A 19,900-nucleotide genomic window follows, 5' to 3' on the forward strand; every position below is an offset into this window, starting at 1 on the left:
GAAATCCCAGGGCTGATCTCCTTCAGAATGGACTGGTTGGTCTCCTTGCAGTCCAAGGGACTCTCAAGAGTCTTCTCCAACACCACAGTTCAAAAGCATCAATTCTTCGGCGCTCAGCCTTCTTCACAGTCCAACTCTCACATCCATACATGACCACAGAAAAAACCATAGCCTTGACTAGACGGACCTTTGTTGGCAAAGTAATGTCTCTGCTTTTGAATATGCTATCTAGGTTAGTCATAACTTTCCTTCCAAGGAGTAAGTGTCTTTTAATTTCATGGCTGCAGTGACCATCTGCAGTGATACTCAGCCATTAAAATGAATACATTTGAATCAGTTCTAATGAGGTGGATGAAACTGGAGCCTATTATACAGAGGGAAGTAAGCCAGAAAGAAAAACACCAATACAGTATACTAATGCATACATATGAAATTTAGAAAGATGGTAATGATAACCCTGTATGCAAGACAGCAAAAGAGACACAGATGTATAGAACAGTTTTTTGGGCTCTGTGGGAGAGGGAGAGGGTGGGATGGTTTGGGAGAATGGCATTGAAACATGTATAATATCATATAAGAAATGAATCGCCAGTCCAGGTTCAATGCACGATACAGGATGCTTGGAGCTGGTGCACTGGGATTACCCAGAGGGATGGTATGGGGAGGGAGGTGGGAGGGGGGTTCAGAATGGGGAACATGTGTACACCCGTGGTGGATTCATGTTGATGTAGGGCAAAACCAATGCAATATTGTAATTAGCCTCCAATTAAAATAAATAAATTTATATTTTTTAAAAAAGGTAAAAAGTTTTAGGAATATGGAATTATGAAGTTGCTTGGAAAATGGTAAAAGGTAGTGGTTAACAAAACAGCAAATACACAGTTCAATAAAGTTCTTGTTGAAAAGGAAAAAAAAAAAAATTACCTTAAACGTAAGTGGGTTGAATGCCCCAACCAAAAGACAAAGACTTGCTGAAGGGATTCAAAAACAAGACCCACGTCTATAAAAGACCCATGTCCAAACAAGGAACACATACAGACTGAAAGTGACAGGCTGGAAAAAGATATTCCACGCAAATAGAGATCAAAGGAAAGCAGGAGTGGCAATACTCATATCAGATAAAATAGACTTTAAAACAAAGGAATCAATAGCAGAATATCTGAAGCAGAAGAACAAATCAGTGAGCTGGAAGATAAAATGTTGGGAAAACTTATGAAGAGCAGAAAAAAATTAACAGAATGAAAATAACTGAGGATAGTCTCAGAGACCTCTGGGAAAATATCAAACACACCAATATTTTAATTATAGGGGTCCCAGAAGAAGAGAAGAAAAAAGGGTATTAGAAAAATTTATAAAAGATTATAGTTGAAAATTTTTCCAACATGAAAAAGGAAATAGACAATAAAGTCCAAGAGCCATGAAGAGTTACATACAGTGTAAACCCAAGGAGAAACACACCAAGACACATACTAATCTAAGTAACAAAGACTAAACACAAAGAAAGACTATTAAAAGCAGCAAGGGAGAAGCAACGAGTAACATAAAAGGGAAACCCCATACACTTAACAGCTGATCTTTCAGCAGAAACTCTGCAGGCCAGAAGACAATGGCAGGACATATTTAAAGTACTGAAAGGGAAAAATTTACAACCAAGCTTATTGTACCCAGCAAGTATCTCATTCAAAATTGATGGAGAAATCAAACGCTTTTCAGACAAGCAAAAGTTAAGAGAATTCAGAACCAGCAAATCAGCTTTAAAACAAAAGTTAAAGGAACTTAAAGAGTTAAGAAATATAAGAGAAGGAAAAAGATCAAGTCTTTGGATGTGATGCCAATGGGTCTGGCTTGGTTACTTGGGCTTTTAACCATCTGACCACCTCTTGGGCTGGTCTTTTCCTAGCCTGATCTTGCCTGCCACACCCCGCCCCTCATCTGACATCCCAAAATAAGTCTGTCTAGTCCAGCAGGCCATCTGTCTTGGGGTGCCATAGCACGTTAGACCATTCACACTGTGGGCTCTAATTCCCGCCCCCCCTCCCCCCCTCCCCCCCTCCCCCAGTAATGCTTCCCTTCCCTACTCCATGGGAAAGCTGAACTATAACATGCGGTTGGTTTGTATGTGTACTCAGTGAATCCTTGGGCCATTTACCCTCATAGTAGAAAGACTCCATACATTCCGAACGGTCATCCTGACTCTTAGATGAGGAGGGGATTTTACAACTTAACAGAACTGTAAGGCAAAAATACACTATTTTCATAACTAAGTTGATCACAGTAGGAAGAGACTCCAAAAAACAGGAACTATGAAGAAGTAGGCAAAACAGAGAGAGTTTTTGGATACAAGTCCACTCTGGGGTAGAGAGTAAAGCCCTATTCCAAATAAGATGAATAGGTGGAGTCCCAGACCAATTAATAACCAATACATCTGCCTTTTGTCGGTCTTATTGGTTCCTCAAGCTTCAGCCGTGCTTTTATTGACCAGCTTCCAGTGTGGCCAGAGTGGGGCTATGGGGTGGATGTTTCCTTCTCAGCGAGGTCAGGCTCAGGGGTTCCTCCAGACTAAGGGTCGTTGCCCAATTCTCTTGACTATTAGTCAGCCTTGCAGGTTTGACTCTGGAGTAATGGATCCAAGTGTCTATTCCTGCCACCTTGAGATCAGTGGGGTAGTTAAGTTTAAAGAATAGGGCCCTTTCCACATGTGTTTTAAAGGCTCTTTTTTGCAATCCTTTCTTTACCCATACTCAGTCCCCTGGTTGGTGAGGATGTACTGTTATGCCTAAAGAAATGGGTATTCTATCAATTATCCATGTATGTATTTGAGAGATTGTGTGGCATAACCCTGCCTATATAAGTCCAAGTTCCCCAGCTCTCTGGTGTCTCCCCTTAAGTTGACTAGCGAGGGTGGTCATCCATAAAGGATTTCAAACTGCGAAAACCCTATCTCTGCCCAGGGCAAACTCCTCACTTTTAAGAGGGCTGCAGGCAACATGCCTACCCAAGATAAGCTGGCAATGTTTTGCTACGGTTTGTTTGAGGGTTTGATTCATGCGTTCTACTTTCCCTGAGCTCTGGGAATGGTAGGTGGTATGCAATGTCCACTGGGTTTTGAAAGCCTTTGCCACCTCTTGTTCTGCATAAGCAACAAATGCCAGTCCATTGTTAGATCCTATGGCCAGAGGTATTCTGTATCTGGGGACAACGTCTTTCAGGAGTGCCTTGGTTACTTGTCTTGCTTTTTCAGTTCAAGTAGGAAAGGCTTCCACCCAGCCTGAAAAGGTGCAGATGAAAACTAAAAGGTATCTAAATCCTTGATTTGGAGTGATTTCAGTGAAACCTGCTTCCATATCCTCAAAGGGGGATAGTCTACAATATTGTGTCCCTGCTGACCTACTAGGCCCCTGGTGAGCATTATTTTATAAACAGATTACACATCTCTGGGAGACAGAAGAACAGAGTGCGGGGAGGTGTGCAAGGAGGTAGTATGGGCCTAGCAAAGTCTCTAAGGCAGTCTTGCCCATATTGGAATTACTAGATGAAGTATTTTCTAACAGACCAGACCTGATTGACAAGCCAGTCCACAACCCAGACCTGGTCCTATATACTGATGGTAGCAGCTACATGGAAAACAGAAAGATGGTTGGGTAGGCTGTAGTGTCTGAATCTGAAGTGAAGGAAGGAGAGGTGCTTCCTCAAGGATGGTCAGCACAGAGAGTGGAGATAATGTTAATGTTGCTGGTGCAACAGCTTGTAGGCAAATTGTGCCAGAACATAGACTTGTGGTCTTGTGTGAGCCACCATCACATCTTGGCCTTGGTTCCCCCTTCCGTTTTTATCCATTTTTCCTCCTCAGGAAAGTACCTGGGGGCAGCTGGTAACTCCAAGACTAGCAGGACTTTCTATTTGACCCAGGGGAAGCCTCCTTGGTGGCTGCATCAGCTTGACGGTTCCCTTTGGCCACTGGGTCACCTCCCTTATGGTGGCCTTTGCAGTAGACAACTGCCAATTCCTTTTGTTCCCATACTACTTCTAGAAGTTTCAGGATTTTGACTTGGGTTTTGATCCCTTTCCCTCCTGCTGTAAGGAGTCCTCTTTCCTTGTATAAGGCTCTGTGGACATGTAGAGTAGCAAAAGCATACCACAAGTCTGTATAGGTATTGACTTGCTGCTCTCAGCTGAGTTCGAGGGCTCTGATTAATGCCTATATCTCCACTCTCTGTGCTGACCATCCTTGAGGAAGCACCTCTCCTTCCTTCACTTCAGATTCAGACACTACAGCATACCCAGCCATCTTCTTTCTGTTTTCCATGTAGCTGCTACCATCAGTATATAGGACCAGGTCTGGGTTGTGGACTGGCTTGTCAATCAGGTCTGGTCTGTTAGAAAATACTTCATCTAGTAATTCCAAGCAATCGTGTTCCAAGGGCTCTGCTTCTTTTGGTAGAAAGATAGCTGGTTTTAGAGTTCATACAACTTGCAGTTGTACCGTGGATGTTCTCAAAGTAAGCCTTGATACTGAGTTATCCGTGCATGTGTGAGCCAGTGGTGGCATCTGCTATCCATTAGGGTTACAACTGAGTGTATGGCCTTAACATTGAGGTTTTGCCCCAACATTAATTTGTCAACTTCGCTCACTAGTAAGGTAGTGGCTGCTATTGCTTGGAGGTAGGGTGGCCATCTATTTAGACAAGTGGCCACTGGCCTTTGCCTAAGCCTGAATTTTTGGGTCAAGACTCTCAAGGCCATTTTGTACTTTTCATGACCACAGAGATTGAATGCTCTGGTTATATTGGGAAGCTCTAGGGCAGAAGCATCAGAGACTTTGGCCTTATTGTTTGAAATGCTGCCTCTTGGCTCCCATTCAAGGGGAGCCTTTTCTTCTCGTTCCAGGGCCTCATGTAGGGGTCTGGCCAGGTCTGAAAATACAGAGATCCATATCCTGCAGAATCCTGCTGCTCCCAGGAGCTTGTGGACCTTCTGGTGAGTAATATGGGCAGCATTGGCACAAACTGCTTGTTTACTTTCAGTTCCCAGCATTCGCTGGCCCCAGATGATGTTAAAACCTAGATATTTGAGTTGTCTTTCACAGATTTGTACATTTTTCTTTGATACCCAGAACCCAGCTTCCATTAACAAGGAGACAAGTTCCTTTGTTCCTTCTAGGCATCCAGCCTGTGTTGTGCTCAATGACCTATTTCAGCAAGACACAGTCTAACTCCTGTCCAGGAAATTTCACAAAGTCAGTGGCCAAAGCTCCGCTGAAAAGAATAGGGGAGTTCTTGAAACCCAGCGGAGGCCTCGTCCAGGAGAGCTGTTCCTTGTTTCCCATATGTGAGTTTTCCCATTCAGGGGCAAATAGTGGTTGACTGACAGGTGCAAGCTGGAGGCAGAAGAAGGCATCTTTCAAGTACGAGCAAGTAAGCCGTTCAGCTGTGGAAGGGATCAGTCCTAATAGGGTGTGCAGTTTAGGCACTGCTGGATGCAGAGTAATTGTTGCCTCATTTACAGCTCTTAAGTTCTAAACCGGGTGATAGCCATGTGTCCCTGGCTTCTTCACGGGTAGTAGTGGGGTGTTCCAGGGTGACTGGCATTTAATCAGAAGTCCGTGTTGGAGTAGTCTATATAAATGAGCCTGGATTCCCAGGCAGGCCTACTGGGGAATCAGATACTGTTATAGTTTTACAGGCTGAACTCCTGGTTTCAGATCAATCAGGATGGGACCAAGAGGTTTTTCCAGGCCCAGAGCATTTTCCTCAGCTGAAACTGGTGGGTACTCAGTCTCTGATTCCGGAGGAATGGTCCCTTTTCTTGGAAGGGAGGAATACAAGCGCCATTCTTCTTCTCACCTTACAGCAAGAGTCATAATCAAGGAGGAGGGTGGGCCTGCTAGCTTTAGAAGAGGTTACCCATCAGCAGAAAATGAAATCTGGGCCCTCATCTTAGCAAGCAGGTCTCTTCCCAACAAAGGCAATAGGGCAGTTGGGCAAGGGGAGGAACTCGTGCTCTACCTCATGGCTCCCAGTCAGCATTGTCAAGGACTTCAAAATGGCCTGCTGGTCTGGGCACCTGTGCCCCCAGTGATGTGATAGTTTATTTTCCAGATAAGGGGGCTATATCCTGGGTGACCACGGAATGCTCAGCACCAGTGTCCAACATAAAGTCCATTGGATGGCCCCCTACTTGAATTCTGACCATGGGATCTCAGGGACCCAGTTGGAGAGAGTCCATTCCCCTCTAGTTGGATTCTGCTTGAGGTAGCCCGATCAAATTAGTGCTGGGTGGCTTGGGTTGATACCAGCTCAGTGGGCCTGTTGCTTTGGTTTTCTTCTCAGGGCGACTGCGGTACTCATTTATCCAGTGTCCCTTTGCCTTGCAATAGGCACACTGATCGTGGCTGAGGGGAATTGTTCTTATTGGATCTGGACCCCTTGCCTTATGGTGTGATCCCAACAAGACTGCACGCTTTGACAGGGATGCTGCCAAGGGTGCAACTTTTTGCTTCATCCTCTTTTTGCTGTTTAGTTGTGATTGACAAAGACTTTGTTGGCAAAGCAGTTCTGTGGCATTTTTACCTGCAAACCTTTTAACTTCTGTCATTTTTTTTTTCCACATGTCCGCTTGGGCCTGTCCCTCAAAGGCTGAATTTATCATCCGTTGATTTTCAGTGGTTTCAGGATCAAAAGGGGTGAAAACTCAGAAGGCCTCAAACAGCCTTTTGTAGAAATCAGCCAGACTTTCATCTGGTTCATGTAGCACCTCAGTGGTCTTAGCCATGTTAGCAGGCTTCTTAGCCTCATCTTTTATCCCCTGTACAAGAGAGGACCTGTGGATATCTCTCCAACTGGTTTCTTCCCCCCTCCATATTGGGGTACCAGCGAGGCTCTTCCTCTGGGAAGTTCTCCCAAGCCCATTTCTCCACATCTAATTGGCCACCTGGGGCACTGGCCTGGAGCTATTTTCTAGCCTTTGTCATGACTCATCCTCATTCCTCTGTATTGAATAGGGTGAGGAGATGCTGCAGGCAGTCTCCCCAGGTGGGCTCTGTGTCTGGAGGATGGATTCTAAGAGACCAATCACCTCTTGGAGCTTTTCAGAGTATGAAGGCATGTGCTGTTTCCAGTTAAGATCAGTCATGGAAAAAGGCCGGTAGTAAAAAATAGGTCAACAGAGCAGAAACTGTGAGCCTGTTTATCTCTCTTGATGTAATTGTAGATTTGTGGAACCTCTGTCTGGAGATGTCACTGGCCATCCTTCCTCGTTCCTCTTTTGGACAGGGGCGGCCAGAGATACACTGACCAGTCTCCCCGAGCCTGTGGATGCCTCATGCCTCCTCTTCTTGTTCCTCCAAGTCTCATGTTCTGTCACCATCATCTCTGCATTTGATGTGGGCCAGGCACATGCACACACACAGAAAAACATGCAAACACAGGCGATATAAGCATACTTGTGTAAACACATACAAGGAAGACACAGTGACACAAACACAAACAGGGAACACAGGTGTTTCAGTAGCTGAAGATGCCTGTGTCCAGCAATATGGGAGATGATGTCAGTAGGCTCCATGTCCTGCCCTTTGGGGATCCCTGTCCATTTCTTCCCCCAGCTGTTCAGTATTATCACCAGCCAGCCTTAAGTCGTTTCTGGCTTTGTGGTGGTGGTGAGAGGCCAATCGATGGATGTGGAAATTCACAGAAGACCCCAAAGCCAGCACAAAAGTATCAAGGCACAGTGGAAAGAAACCTATTCTAACTGGTGGTGCTTTCCAGGAGGAAGGTCGGGACTTAAGTGCCCAGGGGAATCTCAAACTCAGTGAGCAGCAGGAGGCTTTGGAGAGGCTCAACCTGGGGAAAGATGATTCTGACAAAGGTGCTTGATTCACCCTGTCTCTATCAGAATCACCTAGGACTCTCATCTTGTGATCACAGCTTCTTCGAGTGAGACTTGAACACATGAAATCCCCAAGCCTCCAATCTCAGCTTGTCACTTGCTACCAGTATGACCCAAATCCAGGCTCCACATCCAGCCTGCATGAGCCCAAGCATCCTCATTTGGGAAAGGAGAGTGTCCAAGCCTCTACATGGCTGTCCTTTCAGGGCCCACCTTTGATCCCCTCACAACCTGTGTTTCTGTCAGTAACCTCTCATGGCAGAATCTACCTCTATGGGAAGTACTGCAGGAGGTTGAGCCACAGTCTTTGCTGATTATCTGCTGGAAACATGAACAAGGTCAGCATGGGGCTCACCAGGACCTGAACCCTTCATGAACATTGAAGAACCCCAACACAAATCGTCAATTCTGCAGAGGCCCAGAGTAACCCCATCTCAGAAATCCTGTTTGATCCTGGGCTGTTGTGATCCAACAACCAGTTGAGGAAGTTAAGACTGCTGGTTTCCAGCCTGCGGCTTGGAGCTTCCCGTTTATAAACCCAGAACCAGTGGACTGGAGTGGAATAACATGGCATGTATCCTGGAGGAAGACAAGGGAGGCAGGGAAGGATCACGCAGGAGGATCATCCACTCCCTTCCCCACCCACCCACACCACCCTGGGAGGCAGGTTGTACCAATGATGTCAAGGTAGTACTTCTTAATGATGAATGTGTTTCTGAAGTAGGGTTTGCTCCGAAAAGAAACTTAGCAGCATGTAGCAGGACCAGGGATGCCTCAGTTCCTGCACCTGACAGGACCAGGAGGAGGGGAAATGTGCAAGTTTCTAGGGTCCATAGCTTGCCTGAAGGGCAGGAGCAACAGCTTCTGCTTCTCCACTCCAAGTGCTCACACCACATAAGATGATCCCCCACTTCCCTTCCCAGCTCCCCTACCCACCTTTCCTCATTCTCCCTCACTGACCTTCAAATTGATCATGTAGCTAAGCAAGACTTCAACTTGTTCACTTATCATGATGGATAGTTGGTGGTTGTTTACAATCTGCTGCAGGTCAAGGAGCCAGTCATGCCACATGCAGGGCCAGGTAGAGCCACAAGCAACAGGGCTAGTCTGGGAAGGAACAAGTGAGAGGATAAGAGGCAGGAAGGCTAGGGGCCTGTAAATGGAGGAAATAGGCTGCAAGTGACAGACATTTTTCTCTCTCTCTTAAGGGGCAGGAGGAAACAAACTGCATGTGTCAGATTTTCCCTTCTCTATAGAAAATATAGACTTTACTTAGGAAAAGTATACAAATTAGGTTATTTTACACAATTATGGTTTATTGTGGGATAAGGCAATGGCAACCCACTCCAGTACTCTTGCCTGGAAAATCCCATGGACGGAGGAGCCTGGTAGGTTGCAATCCATGGGATCCTAGGAGTAGGACATGACTGAGTGACTTCACTTTTACTTTCATGCATTGGAGAAGGAAATGGCAACCCACTCCAGTATTCTTGCCTGGATATTCCAGGGACGGAGGAGCCTGGTGGGCTGCTGTCTATGGGGTCGCAGAGTTCGACACCACTGAAGTGAATTAGCAGCAGCAGCAGCATACAAAATTAAAAGGAGGCTTCTTTAAAAATTCTGTGTTGCCATGATGACATCTGGTTCCATCTGAACTTAACTTTTCTCAAACCTTGAGCCAACCAATGCATTTTTCTTATGGAAATGTTTTTCTTAAGCTATGTTAATGAACTATGCATTTACCCTAGACTCTGTCTTTCTTCAAATCGGTTCCACCTAAGACTCAGAACAGACAAGGCCTCAAAAAACCAGTATGTTTTACTCATACAATTGTTCTCCTACTCTGTTATTAAGACTATGTATTTGCTTAGAAACCTGCCTTTCTTCAAGATTATTGTCAATCCTTTTATGGCCTAGGATGGCTCACCTTGTACCAATGTTATCTCAAGATAAATGTTGTAGGTGAGGGACCTGGTGCCACTCTCTGAGTGTTGAGACATTTCCTTTCTCTAATTAGCAGCCTGCTAAGTGAAAGAAAGTGAAGTCGCGCAGTCATGTCCGACTCTTTGCGACCCCATGGACTGCAGCCTACCAGGCTCCTCCGTCCATGGGATTTTCCAGGCAAGAGTACTGAAGTGGGTTGCCATTTCCTTATCCAGGGGATCTTCCTGACCCAGGGATCGAACCTGAGTCTCCTGAATTCCAGGCAGACGCTTTAACCTCTGAGCCACCAGCAAAGCAGCCTGCTAGTGGGTATATAACTTCCTGCTAAAGACTAGCGGTGTGTGTGTGGGGGGGTACTCTTTCTGCCCCCTTCTGATGTCTATGTCGGAATCTTTCTCTATCTCTTTTATACTTTAATAAAACTTGATTACACAAAAGCTCTGAGTGATCAAACCTTGTCACTGGCTCTGGATTGAATTCCTCTCCTCCCCAGGCCAAGAATCCCAGTGTCTTTCATGGCTCAGCAACAGCTTTTCACAGGGACACTGGAACAGACATCTGCAAGCACTCTGGGCACTCACACTTGCTTGCCCGCCCCACTGATGTATGTCCCCAGCCAGTGCCGTAACATCAAACATGCTCACGGCTCTTGGTCCCCTGTGGTCTTTGGCTTCTGAAGTTGTCTGCATTCGCCAAGGGAGGGTCTGTTTCTGACTACTTCTGATCTCTGACTGGCTGGTGTGTGTTGAGTAGTGGCATGTCACTGCTTAAAATATCAGGAACTGCAGTCCCCATGGCACACCTTGTCTGTGGGCAAGCGTGTGTGTTGTGTATGGGTATGTGTGTGTGTCTTTCTGTGTGTGTGTGTGTGTGTGTTTAACAAGAAAGCCCTGGGTCACTGACCTGCTCCGTGTCTTCACAAGGATGTGTCTGGAATTGTCTGGCACTCACAGCATACCAGAGAGAAGCCCTTTCCTTCATCCTGGGTGTTGAAAACCTCCTGCTTCTGCACTGCACTAGTGGGAACAACTACAGGGGCTCTGACTGACCGAGGTGGGGGGAGGTTGTGGGACTCGCACTGTCTCTGTTACTTCCCGGGATTATCCACAAATACAATAATAACTTTCTGAGAATGCCACTCTGGCCTAATGTTTCTGGTCACTCCTGATATAGAATCCCCACCCCTGGGTACTGCTCCTTTTCAGATGCAGGCCAAAAAGGGTCACCCAAAGCAACAGCTCAGACACCTACAGGTGTTTTGGCCATGTCCGAATTCTGCTCCTGCTGTATCTTTGGATCTCCACATCCCCAGCACCAAGTTCCCTCAACCACCACTCACCTTGCCTGTGCCCTTGTCCCCACTCCTATTCCTGCTCCTGGTCCTTCTCCTCCTCCTGAGCAGCTGACTCTGAGGAATAGCAGTCAGGATAGGTTTTGGAAGCCAGAAGCCTGCGGTGCCCTGGAAGATGGCGCATCTCTGAGCCAAGTGACCCTCCTCTGATGGTTGTTCCACCTGAAGCGAACATAGGCCCTGTGGTCTTTCACATTCCCAGAGCTAAACTCACTGTCTGAAGGGCCGCCAGTGACTCCAGGCCCTTCAGCATCGGCCGGTATATCACTTGGATCTCCTGGCCTTGCACGTTCCTGGCTCTGCTCCTCCAGCTTCTCCTCTGGCTCCTGCGAGGACAACTGCTCCTGTTCCACATCCGCCACCACCTCCACCTCTTCTGTGCTGTCTTCTTCCACCAGCAGCCAGACCTCTTGCCCGATTCCCACCATCTCTCCCTCTTCCAGGGCCACACCTTCCTTTCATCGCCTCCAAAATGAAGAGAGCCACCTCCTTGTTTGGTGCACCACCTGGTGCCTACAAGGTCTCCGACACACCCACCATGAGGGCAGGACCCAGGACCTCCGTCCCCTGAAAACTTGGCCTCACAGCTAAGAAGTTCCAGAGCCCTGGGGTGCTCCTGCCATCCTCTGGAAGCATCTCACTCTGGACGTGGCCTGCTGTGGCTCAAGCTGGTGCAGCTGTGAAGGGGTTGGACATGACAGCACAGCAGGTGGCCTGCACAGGTGATGCAATTGCTGCCATCACCCAGTGGCCATAGCTGCCTCCTTCTGGGATGCCCTGAGACTGAAGAATGTGGTGGTGGACCACCTGGAGCAAGCTGCGCAGGCCACCAGATTGCCCAGGCTAATGGGCCCTCGAGGCTGCTGGAGCTATGAACCACTCCCAGGCTGCTGGGCCCAATCTCAGCCATTGGCAGAGAGGGTAGTGGGCATCACGCTCCATGGACAGGCCCCTAGCCCAAAAGGAGTCACCTCTGTCCCACCCCCAACCCCTTACCCCAGGCCCATGCCCGCCCACCTCCCACACCCCCACCCCACGGCTGCCAGGGCTCCAGCGAGCCACATGATGCCTCTGCTTCACTGAGTGTCCTCCTCCAGGCCATTGCCTGTCTTCCATCTGGCAAAACCCAGGTGCAAGCTGCCACTTCCTTGGCTTCCAGAAATTCAAAGCATGAATTCCCACTTCTATATCTGAAAAGGACACTCCTGTGTCCCACAGGACCTTTAATCTCTGGGTGCTCTCCCAAAGTGTCCCATGAAAGGTAGGGGGGCAATGTGGCTGAATAGTTTCCTTCACTGAGCAGAGAGGCCAATGCAGACTGGATGATAGGAGAGTGAGTACAGACCCAGTTTGACATTGTTGAGCTCGTTTGCTCAGGGACACCAGAGCCACAGCATACAGAGCTCTCTGTCTCTGTCTCTGCTTTTGGCACACACTGTTTCCCTGTCTATCTTTCTTTGTGTGTAGTAGGGGCTTGTGTTTGTGTGTCTCTGTCTCTCTGTCTGGTGCTGCTGCCCTCTGCCATTCTCTGGACACCAGCACTCATAAAAGACACTTAACCTAGGCATAAAGCCAAATCTATTCGCCTGTGTGAGTTGCACCCATGGGAGATCTGACTTTGTCAGTTAACACAGCTGGGGAATGCTTTCTCAAATTTAGAGGCAAATACAGGCGATCTCTGGTGAACCACAGAAGGAGACAGGCGTCCCTCCCTCCCTCACCTGGTGGACATGAACACTGCACAGGATTACAGTGGCTTGGCCACATTTTGGACAGGGGGAGAAATAGGATATGCTATTGCTGGCATAAGGTGACTGCCTGAAACGTGCTTGAATGCGTCAGGGAGAAGTTAAGGACAGGTCTCCATTAAGGGCGATGACACACCAGTGCCAGAGGCATTGAAGTCTGCCCATTTAGCGTATACAGGCCCTTTCAAAGTGGTGCTGTTTTTGTTCAGCCTCCACGTTGAGAACACACTGCAGCCTACCCTGTCTACCCAGCCCTGTGGGGTTGGGAACAGCGAAGAATCAACTGAAGCAATCCTTTGCATAGTCCTGATATCCAAGCGTTCTGTGAAGAGTATAGTGATGTTTTAAACTGGCAAGCTCTGCAGATAGCATCTGCTTATGCTGCAGTCCCATCAGTCAACCAAAGCTTACATAAAAAGCAAGGTACGCTCATGCCCCTGGTCATTTTGGGGGGAAAATGCTGCTACAGTTGAGAAGGACAGAAAGATCTTTGTCGCTGAGTGTCCAAGAGGCTGTAGACCCGCCCCCTCTTCTGTGCCTGGGAATCCACCCCATTCTGTTTCATGGCTCCTTTCCATTGTCACTGACTTCCCACTGGTCCTTTCTACCTGCCTGTCCTTTCGGCAAGGGATCCAGGGTACAGCAGCACACTCGGAAAAAGGAAGAAATTCACCTCAGAACATCTTTAAACGAGCAATGTGGTGTCTTCCTCATGACTGTTATTCACTGATGCCTGGAGCCTAAATACAGCGGGCTCTGAACTGGAACCTGTCTCTCACTGTTCCAGGGTCCCTTCATGCAAACACCCTGCCATCCTTGCTTCATCCCTCTTCCCTCCCTCGCTGACAGACCCTGGCAGTGGGGCACTCACACACACCCCACACCTGCGCTTTCCTCACCTTTCTGCACTGCCAGGTAGCTGGAAGTGCCCGTCGGATTCCACGCTCACACTCCGTCTCTGCTAGGATGCCTGGGGGTTCACTCTGAGAGCCTAGCTTAGCATGTCATTTGTCTCACATGGTGCCAATATGTAACACCCTTAGAGAGGGAGTGTGCTGGCTGACAGGCTGATCCTAGGCAGCAGTAGCCCAGGACTTTCCCAAATCTCCTTCTCACCTGTGTGGAACAATCTGCATTGAAGCCGGCTCTCATTCCCATCCTCCTCCTTCCAGTCTCTTCCTTTTTCCAAAGGACCCTGGCCGCTTCAAAATCGGGGGCCCTGTCCTAGCCTCGTCCGGCATTTCCACAGGGTAGCCAATGCACCACAGACTGAGGGATCCACAGACAGTGGTTTTAAATCCCCACATCACTTGATTTATTTCCTCTGGGTGACTCCTCAAAACCCCCCACCACTGCTTACTGATACAAACACACAACACAGCAGAAATTGTGAGCTTGGTTATGCCTCTTGATGTAACTGCAGATTTGAAGAGTCCCTGTCCAGATTGTCACCTGTCATCCTTTCCTCATTCCTGTCCTGGACAGGGGCATCACAGAGATGCATGGACCAGTCTCCCCTAGTCTGTGAATGCCTCGTGCCTCATCTTCTGGTTGCTCCACATCTCAGGACTATCTCATCATCACATGAGGTGATGTCACCTTCATCTCTGTGTCTGCAGTGGGCAGGACCCACACACACACACACACACACACACACACACACACGCATGCAACACAGGCACACACGTGTAAGGGACAGGGAACATGTGGCAGTACATGAAGAACCACTTTTTTCATACAAAATATAGAGATTTCCATATTTCTTATAGGAAAATCTCCATTCTGATCTTCAAATGTGAACTATACCAAAGTCCAACGTCCATGAAGGAGCATTAGTGCCTAGATTTTGATATAGGGAATATAGGGAATTCCATATTTCATGGTGGAAAATCGTTGTCTTGATATATGTATGAGAAATGCAAAGAATTCCATATTTCATGAAGAAACAGTGGTGCCAATATTTTCACTTGTGAAATAGGGGCAATACCAATACCATATTGGATCTCCATATCTTAAGAAAAGCAATGCCTAGATGCTCATGTGTGAAATGTAGAGTATCCCATATTTAATGTAAGAAAATCACTACCCAGGTTTTCATCTAGGAAGTATAAAGAATTCCACATTTCATGTAAAAAACTTTGCATACAGATTTTAATAAAGTGAAATACAAAAAAATTCAACATTTCATGTAGTAAAACCAGGATTGAGATGTTCATATGTAACATATAGAGAATTATATTTTTAATAGAGTGAAAATGTCACAATGATTTTCGTTTCTGAAATATATGGAATTCCATATTTTATGTAGCAAAATTGGTACACAGAATTTGATAGATATCTTAAGCATACAGAATTCCAGATTGCATGTGGGGAAATTGGCGCTCAGGTTTTCCTATGTGATACACATAGTGTTCAGTACTTCCTCTAGGAAAATTTGAGCAGAGATGTTCATGTGTGATACATAGAAAATGGATGGCCCTATTTCAAATATGTTACATAGAGAATTCCATATTTCATATGGGAATATTGGCACTCATTTTCATATATGAAACATAAAGATTTCTTTATTTTTGTACAAATATCTGGGCCGAGATTTCCTTATATTAAATGTGAAAAATCTCATATGACATGTATGAAAATCTGTTCACAGATTTCTATTTGTGAAGTGTAGAAATGTCCTCATTCATGTAGGAAAATCAGTTCCCTGATTTTTATAACATGAAATATATAAAATTACATACTTATGTCAGAAAATCTCAATTAAGATTTTCATATATGAAATATACAGAATCCCATATGTCAATATAGCAGAAAAGTCTTTGTTCCAATTATCATCTGTAAAATATATGTGATTCCATATTTCATTTAAGAAAATCTGCACACTGATTGGCACGTGTGAAACATACAGAATTCCGTGTTCCACATTTGAAAATCTATGCCCACAAAAGCCATGCTAATATTTTCATATGTTTTTTAGAGAGAATTTAATATCTAATGTAGGAAAATGAATGTCCACATAGTCAAAGGTTTAACATGGAGAATTCCATATATTGTGTAGGAAAATGTGCTCACAGATATTCATAAATGCAACATAAAGAAGTCAATATATCCATCGGGAAACCCTTTTCCAGATTTTCATAGAGTGCATTCCATATATCATGCAGGAAAATCTGTGCCTAGATTTTCAAATGTGAACTATAGAGAATTACATATATTTAGTGCAGCAATAACAGCACTCATATATTCATATGTGAAATAATAGAGTATTGCATATGTAGATCAAGGAAATCTGCGCCCAAATGTCTTTGTGTGAAGTATAAAAATACCAAATTTCAGGTAAGATAACGTGTACCTAGATTTTCATTTTTGAAATGTACAAAGTTTCTATTTCATGAGTGAAAATGTGCATCATGTTTTCATATTTGAACTATTGAGAATATACTTCATGTCAGAAGATCTTAATGGAGATTTTCATAGGGAAAATATATAAAATCCCACACTTCAAGCAGGAAAATGTATGCTCAAATTGTCCTATGTGAGATATACACAATTCCATATTCATGTAGGAAAAAGTGTGCACAGACATCCAGATGTGTAACATCCCATAAGCCATGTATCATGACCAAAAATATACAACTAGATTTTCAAAAGTGAAATGCAGATTTCGTATTTCACATAGAAAACTCTGCACCCATATTTTCATATGTGAAACATACAAAAGTGCATATTTCATGCAGGAAAATCATCCTTCACGTGTACGTATGCATGAAGCAGAGCATCCAAAGCCAGTGATCTGGAAGAACCCAGAGGAATAGGGTGGGGAGGGATGTGGGGTGGGCTTAAGGATGTGTTGGACACATGGGTACCTATGGCTCACTAAGCTTGATGTATGGCAAAAAACCGTCACAATGTTGTAAAGTAATCATCCTCCAGTTAAAATAAAGAAATCAATTTAAATTACTGACAAAATAAGAAAGAAAAGCACAAGGAACTCTACTCAGTGCTCTGTGGTGACACACATGGGAAGAGAATCCAACATGAAGGGATCTATGTAAGTATATAATTGATTCACACTGATGTACAGCAGAAACTAATACAACAATGTAAAGGAACTATACTCAAATAAAAAATTGATTTAAAAATATTGCAATGCAACTGTACCTCCAGCAGTGAATAAATAAATGGCTTCCCCATTTGCAATGTCTTTAGGGACATTATGCTAAGTAAAATATTTCAGCCGGAGGAAGACAAAAACTTTATCATCACGTGATATTGTTAGTTAAAATACCTGAGTTATAGAAACAGAGAGTTGAATGCGGTTATCGAGGGCTAGTGGAAATGGACCATGGTGGTCCAAGGTACCAACTTTAGTCATACGTTGAATAATCTCACCAAAGATGATACTATAAGAGGGCAGGAGGAATATGGAGCTGCACACTTAGCTCAGGTCCATTAGTGGATTTCAAAATCCAGCTCCATCAGAGTCAGCCTCTCAGAAGAGTTTAGTTAAAGATATATTGCAGGCTGTGCCCAGGGCCCTCCAGGTCCTCTGGCCTTGGGCTGAGGAGCAAGCCAGGGCACCTGAGGACAGGCTAAAGGCTGTGTCTTGCAGTGGCCCAGAGCTGCTTGCTAGAGCCACTCACTGGCCTGGCCCCAGGTTCAGAGCAATAGCCAAACTCTCCCATCCCCACCTCCATGACCGAACGGTTGTGGCTTCTGCATGGGTCAGTCTACAGGACCCAGTCCCCACCCACTGGGTAGACTGAGGAGACTGAGGGCCAGCTGCATGATGGACACCTGGCTCCCTCATTGAAGATGGTTGGGCAAGGTATGGGGACCTTGGTAAGAGGAGGGCCCACAGACTGAGAGCTGCCTCTTCAGCTGGGACTGGCCACTGGTGGGAGGATCAAGACTGGGTGCTGGATGAATGCTCCCAGTCAGGATTACCAGCCTGCCCAGGGACCTCCTCCTCCTAAAAAGGACCTAGGAGTGTGAAAGTCAAGCTTGGAAGCATTTTTTTTTTTTCAACATTCCCAACATGGGGAATAATATTTGTTTCGCTAGAGGCTTACATGGGAGAAGGCAATGGCACCCCAATCCAGTACTCTTGCCTGGATAACCCCATGGATGGAGGAGCCTGCTAGGCTGCAGTCCATGGGGTCACTAAGAGTGGGACACGACTGAGTGACTTCACTTTCACCTTTCACTTTCATGCATTAGAGAAGGAAATGCCAACCCATTCCAGTGTTCTTGCATGGAGAATCCCAGGGATGGGGGAGCCTGGTGGGCTGCCATCTATGGGATCGCAGAGTCGGACACAGCTGAAGCGACTTATTTCAGGATCTGACAGGGAGACGTTCGCAGCAGTTAACCACACCTCTCCCTCACCTCTCCCAGAAGTGTGTTTTGCTGAAAACTCTTGGGGGAGTTCAGGATTTTTAAAGCCATATGCCTCCCATCTCCTTTCATAGCCCTGCAATAAAACTTTCTCTGCTTTAAGCTCCAACGTTCTGATATCGCTTGGCCTAACTATATTGGGTACATGGGTATTCATTAACACTGGCCCCTAAAGACTCATTTCTGTAGAGGGTAACTCTCTGAGAGAATGCCTCATTCCAAAACCACATTCAGTCATTAAATTATGTGCAATTTAACATTCTTCCATGGAAAGCAAGTTACCAAAACTGATGGCTACAACAAATTACCAGGTGAATTTAGGAGAAAATAACTGTGGCAAACGTTGTCATCAGGTCTTATTTGAGGACTACATATTATTTTGAAAACTTTGTAATGACTGTACTTAATAGGATCCTTTCAGTCACTCAGTCATGTCTAATTTTTTTGTGACCCATGTGTTTTTTGTGACCCATGCACGCCAGGCTTTCCTGTCCTTCTCTATCTCCCGGAGCTTGCTGAAATTCATGTCCATTGAGTTGGTGATGCCAATCCAACTTTAACTCAGTGTTGGACGTAAACAGGATGCACATTTTACTAATGATAACATATTAAATAGAAAAAAAAATTCATCAGGCACAGTACCAGACACTCGAAAACAAGTGTCTTAGGATTTCTCTTCTCTTGAAAATCAAAAGCATATGAAAAGGTTGATTAAAATATCTTCCCCCCAAAGAGAACTAGCATATTCTCTTTGCTGACACGAAAACAAGACTGTGGATAACTGAACTATAACAAGACTGTAAGTTGAGCTAGTTAAAACAGAACATTAGATTTTCTGTAAATCTATGTTCTATTGAGGTGCTTGCTAATTTATCTTCTCTGTTTATAGACTATATGCAAGAACATTTGGGCTTTCATAGTTGCAAAATACACTGAGAGAAAATTAATTTTGCTATCAAATAGCAAACTGTTTCGTTACTGTTCTTTTGGAAATATATTTTCTTCAATAACTATACCGACATATTTTATGATTGCTCTCTGTTTCAAACATTATATAAATGGATCCATTTGAATCTCAATGAAGAAGAGGCACAGACTGTTAAAAACAGGAATAATGAGCATATAGTTTATCAAAACATGAAGAACACACATAATAAAGTGAAGATTCATATAAAATACACATACGCTTGTAATAAAATTTCATGATAAATGCAAAACTGCAACTGCAACTGGTATGAATACAGATTTGCTTATCTTCTAGTAAGTATAGAAGAGAATCAAAACAAACCAAAAAAAGAAAAAAAAAAAAAAAACGGGGAGAAATTCATGCTGAACTTAAAGTTGTGGAAGCACTAAACAATAGTGGACAAAGCAATACTCAAGAAAAGAAAATGTGCTCAGTGTTGTTCAATTAGAAATATTTTGTTTTCTAATAGGCATGATTTCAACATATGAGTCCTTCATGAAAAAATTATTAGGGGAATAATTAAGGAAAGTAATCACTGATGCCATAAACAGGCAGAAGTTTTGCTGAGCAGAAGATCTTTTTAAACCTCAGGTCAAAGGTAAAACACCT

The 19,900-nt window shown here is 45.0% G+C and overlaps 1 pseudogene; it reads right to left on the reverse strand.

Annotated features, from left to right (window-relative positions):
- Nucleotides 1–8,826: 8,826 nt before the first annotated feature.
- Nucleotides 8,827–17,624, reverse strand: LOC112582044 (annotated as a pseudogene).
- Between the last annotated feature and the right edge of the window lie 2,276 nt (nucleotides 17,625–19,900).

Source organism: Bubalus bubalis, chromosome X (assembly GCF_019923935.1).
Source record: "Bubalus bubalis isolate 160015118507 breed Murrah chromosome X, NDDB_SH_1, whole genome shotgun sequence".
Taxonomy (NCBI): Eukaryota; Metazoa; Chordata; class Mammalia; order Artiodactyla; family Bovidae; genus Bubalus; species Bubalus bubalis.